We start from the raw sequence: 9905 nt of genomic DNA, 5'->3' as shown, positions 1-9905 counted from the left end.
TCCCTTATGCAGTTGTTTTGTGATCATCTCATATGTATTTCAATCTTAAAATAAATAAAACATATGTTTTAAAAGAACTCATCATCTCATCTCACCTTTTCTAAACCATAATATTTTATAAATGGCTGGCTTTTAGAGTGATAAAAGATTGCTTTAAGAAGCCACATCATTGATGCTCCTCTCTAGTAAGATTAAGTAATTAGTGTTAATTCCTTAAAATTTTTGATTTTAAAAATTTCTATTTGAAAGTTTGGGACATTTCATATCATAAATTTACACAAATGTAAATGATTAAAGGGTTAATTGTATAAAAAATTTTATCAGAATTACATTTTGTAATTTTCTTCCTCCAATGGGACATCAGTGAACATAAATCTTAAGCAGTATATTTAGCTTTCCCATTAACCTCTGAAACCACATTTCAAATGATAGGAGAATTCTGTGAAGCTGCATACTGAATATGACCTCCTGAACATAGAACTAATTAGGGTTTTTTTGAGGAAGGCAAAAACATTACTTGTTGCTGTCTCACTGAAATGGGAAAAAGTCCTCAGTATATTTTGGTCTTTGTTTTTGTAGGTCCAGGCAGTATCTTTCTCTTCTGTAGTACCTAATTTTGCCATATATTTTTCTATGAAGAGAGAATTTGTTGCTACTTAGTTTTTGTTTGGGGGGTAAATGGATTGCTAACTGGGAGAGGTCCTTGTGGTTTTAGTGAAGCAGGGGCTGGCTCCAGCTTCAGTTGTAGTGAGAGTAGACTGGTCCCAAGAATTTCCTTTCTGAAGGCCTCTGCACATAGGTTCAAGGATTATGCTTTGACCTCATAACATCTTGATCAAAGCACCTTAATAAATAGCAGCATTTAGACATGTTAATGCTGGTTTGGCATTTCTTTAATCATTCTTTAATCAGTAAATTTATCTTTAGGTCTTTTTCCTTTTGCTGAATTAAAATTCATCTTCTTCTGAGTCTTGGTAAATCTGATCCCTCTTGTGTTATTTATAGCAGTTTCAGGAGGTAAGAAATTTTTATCACATTTTCAAGGTCACTTTATGTAGTTAACTGAAGTTCTTACATCATTTTTATATTTGCTATCATTGGTTTATTCTTATTATTCAGTTGATTGCTTAGCCTTCTGTTTTCTGCCAAATATATTTACTTTACACACGTAGAGACACATAGACACACACACACACTCACACACACACACACACACACTGCTACCATACCTCCTGTCACACTTTTTTATACTAGTTTGTTCTTTTCAGTCCCATTCTAATTGATTCATCAATATGGTTTTAACCAAAACTCTAAACCAATGTTTCCTTAATTGTATAACAGTTTCTTACAGTGCTGATTTAAAATTTGTTCCTACAGGGCCCTGCGCCTGGGTGGCTCAGTGGGTTAAAGCCTCTGCCTTCAGCTCAGGTCATGATCCCAGGGTCCTGGGATGGAGCCCCACATCGGGCTCTCTGCTCCACGGGGCGCCTGCTTCTTCTTCTCTCTCTGCCTAGTTGTGATTTCTCTCTGTCAAATAAATAAAATATTTTTTTAAAAAATTAAAAAAAAAATAAAAAAATAATAAAATTTGTTCCTACACATTACTGGTAACACATGCTATTCCAATACAATTTAAACTGCTCAAGATGTCTTCCTGTTACCGAATCTCTATTTTGTGCTGTTAGTAAAATATTGACTCGATAGCCTTGCTTTTATAATTTGTTGTTTCAATAGCTACTGTTTGTGATGACCTGCCCAGAATATATGTATAAGAATAATGTGTACTGAACATTTCTTCCTGTGTACTGAACACCTGTACAATACTGTGTATGGAGTCATTCTTTTATTTCCATCATAATATTCCTTCTGTTTCTTCTGATGCAGTTTTTATTTTTGAAATCTTAAATTTCTCCATTACATAAGCATTCCATAAATATTGCCCAGAATCTTTCAAAGGAAGTGAGCATCATCCAATTGTTATTGTAGAGTTAAACATAATAACAAGCCCAAAACCACAAATAACTTATCTGATGTGAACTTTCCCATGAAGACTTCATTTTAATGTGAAATAATATCTATGGTTAAACAGGAGTGTTAACTTTTCATGTCCCTAAATCACTTTGCTAATTGTCTTCTGGTAAGTGTTATTAATTCTACTTGCCAAAATAAAATTTTAAAAGGTTAAATAAATTACCATGTTCCACAAAGTTAATCTCTGTACTTCATCTTTCTTCCTTCTTGTATAACTAAACCTGTCTGCCAAAAGAATGTGTCCTGTGAAAACAGTGGCAGGATAGACTCTTGGTTTTTTTCAACCAGAAAATCTTCCTTATTAAGTCATAAATACATTTATGAAAAGAATTCACCCTCATTTATCTCCAGATTTTGCTTCCTTCGCCCCTGCCTTATCTCTTCCTATGAATGCTTATTACAGTGATTTGAACATAGCAATTTATTATACTTAGGGCATTATTACTATAGTTACAAAGCATTATATTGTGCCACAAACTGTGCTAAGCAGCAGTGTTTAATAAATTCCTACCTGATTTCCATGAATTGATGGTTATTACTATTCTCATTTTTCAATAATGGAAAGTAATGCTTTAAAAAATGTAAAATTATTTCCCCAAATAGATTCAATACCAGGCATTCTAACCACAGACCTGTCTCCTCATCAACACACTCTAAGTCCACAGTCTCCTGCCTCCCTTGGCCAGTTTCTAACAGGCATTACCTGTATGACGCTGTATTTGTGTCCAGTCCTTAATATCTTTGATGCACATAGTGCTTTATTTTATTTTTAAATTATTTTTATTAACATATAATGTATTATTTGCCCCGGGAGTACAGGTCTGTGAATCATCAGGCTTATGCATGTCACAGCACTCACCATAGCACAAACCCTTCCCAATGTCCATCACCCAACCACCCTATCTCTACCCCCCCACCTCTCAGTAGCCCTCAGTTTGTTTTGTGAGATTAAGAGTCTCTTGTGGTCTGTCTACCTCCCAATCCCATCTTGTTTCATTTTTCCCTTCCCAGCCCTCTGCCCTGCCTCTCAAATTCCTCATATCAGAGAGATCATATGATAATTGTCTTTCTCTGATTGACTTAATTCGCTCGGCATAAATCCTCTAGTTCCATCCATGTCATTGCAAATGGCAAGATTTCATTTCTTTTGATGGCTGCATGGTATTCCACTGTATTTATCCATTCATCTGTTGATGGACATCTAGGTTCTTTCCATTTTTTGGCTATTGTGGACATTGATGCTATAAACATTTTGGTGCCCGTGCCCCTTCAGATCACTACATTTGTATCTTTAAGGTAAATACGCAGTAGTGTGATTGCTGCGTCCTAGGGTAGCTCTATTTTCAACTTTTTGAGGAACCTCCATGCTGTTTTCCAGAGTGGCCGTGCCAGCTTCAAGTAGTGTTTTAAGCGAAGCTGACTAGAAGCACAATTTACTGCTTCTGGTGCCTAAGACAGAACAACAGTGCTTGTGACAGGCAGTTTTTTCAGACCATTCTCCAGTTTTACTCAATCTCATCTCATTTCCATTGGTTTGGCTTCCTAGCTCTTTATTGCATTTGTCATTCGTTTCTGTTCTATGTACTTGAAATCTCTTCTAGACTTTATTTTTTATATTTTACTAGAATCTAGATTCTTACCCATATTAGATTGTGCTCATACCTTTGATTTCCACTGTAGCCTTGAGTGGTTGCATTCTTCAAAATACTATCTTCTGATTTACCCATTTGTTCCACCAGAGGAAAGGCAATTTAGATTTTGAGACTGACTCATATAAACTAAAATAACAAGGGATTAATGTATAAACCAGAATGTCATTATTTAAAGTGAAAACTGGGGTGCCTGGGTGACTCAGTGGGTTAAAGCCTCTGTCTTCGGCTCAGGTCATGATCCCAGGGTCCTGGGATCGAGCCCCACATCAGGCTCTCTGCTCAGCAGGGAGCCTGCTTCCTTCTCTCTCTCTCTCTCTCTGCCTGCCTCTCTGCCTACTTGTGATCTCTGTCAAATAAATAAATAAAATCTTTAAAATAAACAAATAAATAAAAAATAAAGTGAAAACTGTGTTACAGAAATCAGGATAGTTACATCTGTTTCCAGTGGCTTTTCTTTCTTGGGGGAAAAAAAAACAGGAAAGAAAAAAATTGAAAAGAGAATATTATTTTGTGAGTATAAAATTAAGGCAAGGGTCGAACCGAATGATCTTAATGGATAATTTTTTCTGATGCACAGCAGGACATTTATCCTCGAAATTCTCTCATGAGACACCTACCCTGCCTGAGACAGTGTTGGAAAAGTTGTGAGAAGTTCCTACTCACTGACTTCCTTTAGTCAGTTCTTGATTTTAATGGTTTTTCCTCCAACTTGATTGTTTTAGTTTTTATTTATTCATTGATTAATTCATTACAAAATATTTATCAAACAAATCCCATGTGCTAAGCACGGAGTAAATCAGTGAAAATACCACATTAACAAAGCAGACATGGTTTCTATCTTCAGTCAACTTATAATTTAATGATGGAGTCAGCTATTAAAGAGGTAATCTCACAAATACCTAATTATAACTGTCTTCATTACTCTGAAAAAAAAAAACTAAGTTGGTTATGAGATGGCAGAACAGAAGACCTGGTTTTCTGTGGGAAGTTAGAGAAGTCTTCCCTGTGGAAGAGATTTTTTAAGTGAGGGCTTAAAGGATTAATAGGATGGACCCAGCAAAGTAGAAGAAGAGGCAGTGGGGACATGGAACAAGGTCCTCAGATGGAAAAATGATTTGGAAATTTTAAGTAATTAATATAAAGTGGATATAGCTGGAGCTTAGTGAATGAGGAAAACAGTTGATATTAACAATAAGGATGCAGAGGTGAAGATTTGTGAGGTCGAGATCTTGCAGTGTATTCCTGAATATATTACAGATTTTGGACTTAAGGAATTTTTTAAGGGTTTTTAAGCAGGAAATAAACTAATTAGAATTGCTTTTAAAATTATTAGTTTTGCTGCGTCATAAAGGTGTTTAATGGATTTAGTATCAAAAGTGAATATAGTTAGAATAACTGTTGGTATAGTTCAGGAATAAATTATAATGGCTTAACAGTTTCTTAGAGATGGAGAGAAGTAATTCCGGAAATATTTGGGATATAAAATCAATAAGCTCTCTTATTTATTCCTGTCATGGATTCCTGAGACTATACTTAAATCATTCCGACCAAATCTGATTATATAAGAAACTCCTCAACAGAGATAACTGTATAAGATATTCTGCAGATGGCTAATATTTTCCATTATGAACTTTATGAAGTATTATGCTTACGATTTTTATTTTAAAGTCCTCTAAGTTCTTAAGAGCAGAATATTGCTGACTTTGCAGATTTATTGAAGAAGTCAATATTTTTTTATTGAAATTAGTAGAGTATGTGCAGAGTTGTGAGAGCTATGATAGCAACCTGGAAGACTCTGGAAAAACCTGACTGCCAACCATACAACCACCGTAATCTCAGCCAGTCTCATAGCAGCATAAGTAGGTCTTTTCCTACTGCTCATAAAAGGCCACATGGAAACAGTGATTATTAATCAGTGCAGAGATAAAGATGGAAGTACCACCAAATTCAAGGAGCTGGAGTTTATTTTCATAAAATGTGGTTAAATGAATATTTTAAACCATGAGGATATGAGATTCTTTTTTCTTGCAAAAGAAGTGCGTAATGATTTCAGATGCAGTTGTTTGAACAAGTCAGCGTTTTTCCAAATCAAGAATGCTTTTTTAAAAATTGCAATAGTTTGAATAATTATAACTATGCCACTAAGTGATTCAGCAGCTAAGGACTTTTAAGTGTAGAATTGTGGTTAATCTTTTCCTTCAAATAATTTACAGATTTTGCTGTTCTACAAACTTAATAGTTGATTTAAGCTAATACAGACTGAAACTGAAATGAGCTGTGAACAGGGAGCTAAAACTATCCTCTTCAGCTTTCCAACAAGTTTTTGTTTGAGGCTGACTTGGAAAGGACATCAGATTAGATACCACATGACTGTCTAACAGTAATCTTAACTTCTTCTTAATTGCTGTTGTCTGTTCTGTCTATACCAATAGTTTTTAATACCTTAAAATAACCTCACATGTGTAAGTCACATCCCAAAACTAGTCTGTCATTTCCTTGAGATCATACAGTTTTGTATTTATGACAGCTTGCCTTCAAGCAGTGGATGCTCAACAACTCTGTGCAAAATACAGTTCTTGTCAATATTTCACCAGCTTTTCGACAAGTAACTTTGCATCATTCCTAGAACACACCTGAAAGTCACAATGTAAAAATCATTTAAGAGGCATCATGTTACATTGTTCTGTTCATAAAATTCCTGCCCCTTTGTTGCCTGTGTTATAGCAAGTTTAAAATTTAAAGTGATAGAATTAAACTTCACAAAAATGTGGGTGGGGGGGATTACTGGAACAGAAACAGGACTAGTATAACTGAGAAGAATTAAGCAGTAGTATAATAGACAGCAGTGTTAAAGTCATTCAAAAATAAGCCTTAAAAATTTTTATCTTTTACTTTAAGGAGGAAGCCTGTAGAAACTTATACAGAGAACTTCTGAAGATACTTTTAAATGGCACATACGTTATTGAAGGCTCTTCTCCTATCTCAATTCTAACAATATTTAAATTATGAAAACAGTTTTTTCTCCACTCAGCACTGTGGTGGCTATGTCTACATAACAAATGCAAAGCAAAAAATTGAGACTGTTACTTCAAATAATACCAGAACAATTAATAACTCTGTGGATAAAAGGAAGTGAGAATGTTTTTAAACATCTACTTTCTCATCCTTCATATACCTATGCGAGATCAATCTCTATTGGCCTTTCATCTACCCCAAGGACTGTAGTTAAAGGACAAAATCTACTAATGAGAAACATGGCTTGCATTCTACCATGTTAGTTCTGAGCAAAAACATCATAATTTTCTTAATAGCTTTCCCTTGTTTGTGAATGCTTTAAGGCTTATATATGATTTTCTAATGCTTAGAATGCACATACATCCAGATATAAAATATAAGCATATATAATAAACAAAAGATATACATGAGGCCCCATAGAAGAGAGTAAATATAGGCCCATAGACAAGTAAGTGAAGTCAGTTTCAGTATTTTCTGTACCATTAACACTGAAAAATCTGAGTCTCAGAACCTACATCAATACAATAAAATAATTCTAGGTAATGTGTATAATGCCCAGTGATGTAAGCACTGGAAAAATATAGACATTTATAAAATATTATTCATAGATATGAAGAAATCTGCTCATTTATTTTACTTCCTTCTACTAATTTACATATACCCACTTCCCATCTAATGAATGATAGAATTGCTCTAAATTTTTAATATTTTAGTGTATATACAGCTAATTTCCTGTTTACGCATCCATCAGCATATTCAGTCTGCCCATTTGTTCCTCACTGATGTTCAAGGCACATGTAGAATGAACCCACCACAAGATCAAATATAAAGTATAAAATTCACCAGAGTGGCTTAAAAATCAGAGGGCCTTGTCATTGACATATAGGCTAGACACATGTTGACTCTTGTATAATTAGGTAATTGGCAGTGTGGGTCATCTGGCTATTGCACAACACAAAGAAATTATCGTATAGCACTATGAATAGATACTGCCCTTTCTCACTTGTAGATGCCTGACTTTTTTTGCTCAACCAGAATTAACTTATTATTTCACTCTGGATGAAACTTATGATAGGATCTAAAATATTTTGCCATCCTCCAAGTTAAGGGCAATCTCTCATGTTTAGCATGTTAGTCTCACTCTCTAACTTGAAAGGAACGGTTTAAGATGAATAGAGGTAAGGCACATCGTAATTGAACTTTTACAACCTCCTTGGACCTTTTCCAGCATTGGAATCTACTAAATACTATCAAATAAATGTAACTCCTTTTGCTAAATTTGCCAGTCTCTTCCTCAAAATATCCATTCTTACTGCTCTGAAGAGAACTAGTTAGGAATGGACTGAAAACAGGAAATCATGTTGTTTGTAAGATTTTTGACATCAGAATTCATTATCACACTGATGTAGTTTTCCCACTGATAAGTATCTTGATATTCAAAATTACCTCTTCTCCCTCTACTGGGATACATTTCAAACTGCTTGGTATACATTTAAGCCTTTCTTACTGTGGCCCCAATTTGCCTTATTAGTATCTTCAGCCATCCCTTCCATTAACCTCTTACATTTTAACATTCCATACCCTTTTATACCCATGTGGCTTTGCCCAAGTTTTATATTACCCTATCAACTTGGTACCTTACAGTGGAGATCTTTGCACTATAGAGTCTCTATTTAGTACCTAAGCAGGATAAAGAAGAATGTAAATGTTATCCACACATCCTTCTGCAGCCCCAAACTAGGCTTACATTTCCAACTTACACTCTGGTTTGATAGGTCTCTGAAAAAACTCCATAGTGAAAGTGTGGATCCAAGCATGAATGCTTCTCTCATTGACATCTTCATAAAAGTTTCTTTGCAACCTGAGACAGTATTGAAACAGATACTGAAAGAGATACTGAGATACTGAGACAGTATCATCCTTCCTGATGATAATGATTGCAGTGATGATAATGATGATGATGGTGATGATGATGATGATGAACATCATGTAGTGGCCATGATCTATTGAGTACTTCCTGTGTGGTGGCCATTGACCTAAATGTTTTACATTCATTATTAATAATACTTGCATCTGAAAAAGTCTAAAATGAAACTCATGATTTTCCTTCTAAACATGTTCTCATCCCCTCTTCTAGTCATCCTGTCTCAATACAAGTGACCACCATCCACTCAGTTCTTCAAACCAGAAACCACAGATCATTCTTAATTATTTTCCTTTTCTTCATGACTCACACCCATTCTGTAATCCCTAGCCTGTTGTTCCTAGCTTCAGCATATGTTTTGCATCTACTCCCCTTTGTCTTCACTGCTACCAGCTAATCCAGGTCATCAGTATCTTTAGGATGGAATTTGGAAAAAAAAATAATAAAAGCAGCACTACTAAATGCAAGTGATATCCTGGGTTATATCCTGGAACAGAAAAGGGACATTAGTGAAAAAACAAAAACAAAAACTGCTGGAACCTAAATAAAGTCTGTAGTTTAGCTAATAATATTGTACCAATGTCAGTTTCTTAGTTTTGACATACACCATCATTATGTGAAATGTAAACATTAAGGGAGCCTGATTGAAGGACGTACAGAAACTCTCTTTACTATTTATCTGTGCAACTCTTCTGAACATCTAAAACTGTCACAAACAAAATTAAAAAACAAAACAAAACAATGTTTTCTTAGCTGCCATCTTAGTCTCCTTCAGTCCATTCTTCTCAGCTGCTGGAGTGATCTTTTAGTAATATAAATGTGACCATTAAAGAATTTAGGCATCTCAGAGAGATTGAAACACCCTGTCAAAGATTATATAGGTATTAATGACTGAACAGGAATTCTCACCCAGATCTGATGGGTTCAGTGTGTCTTAAGCATTGTATTACTGGGTTTTCTATGTGATGAATTCAGCACTTAACAAAAGAAGTCAGTGTCTTCAAGCTTTGCACATATCCCATTCATGGTTTAAGATTGGTCTGATTCAAAATCCTGAGAAATCTCTGCCAGTACCAACTAAACTGATAGGCCAGAAGAGTGAGAAAAAGTCCTTTATGTTTTCAGCTTCAGTCCATTTTGAAAGATTTGAGATAACGCAGTGTCCAAGATTTTAAGGTATGAGAAAAGATCTTTGAGGTTTTTTGCAGTAGTCACAACTGCCTTCACTGTAATGGCTTACAGGGATGGACATTCAAAAGGATGCACCAGTAGAACAGTCACTA

The sequence above is a fragment of the Meles meles genome, chromosome 4, assembly GCF_922984935.1.
Source record: "Meles meles chromosome 4, mMelMel3.1 paternal haplotype, whole genome shotgun sequence".
NCBI lineage: Eukaryota > Metazoa > Chordata > Mammalia > Carnivora > Mustelidae > Meles > Meles meles.
The sequence above is the reverse complement of the archived record's forward strand: the minus strand, read 5'-3'. Positions refer to the sequence as shown.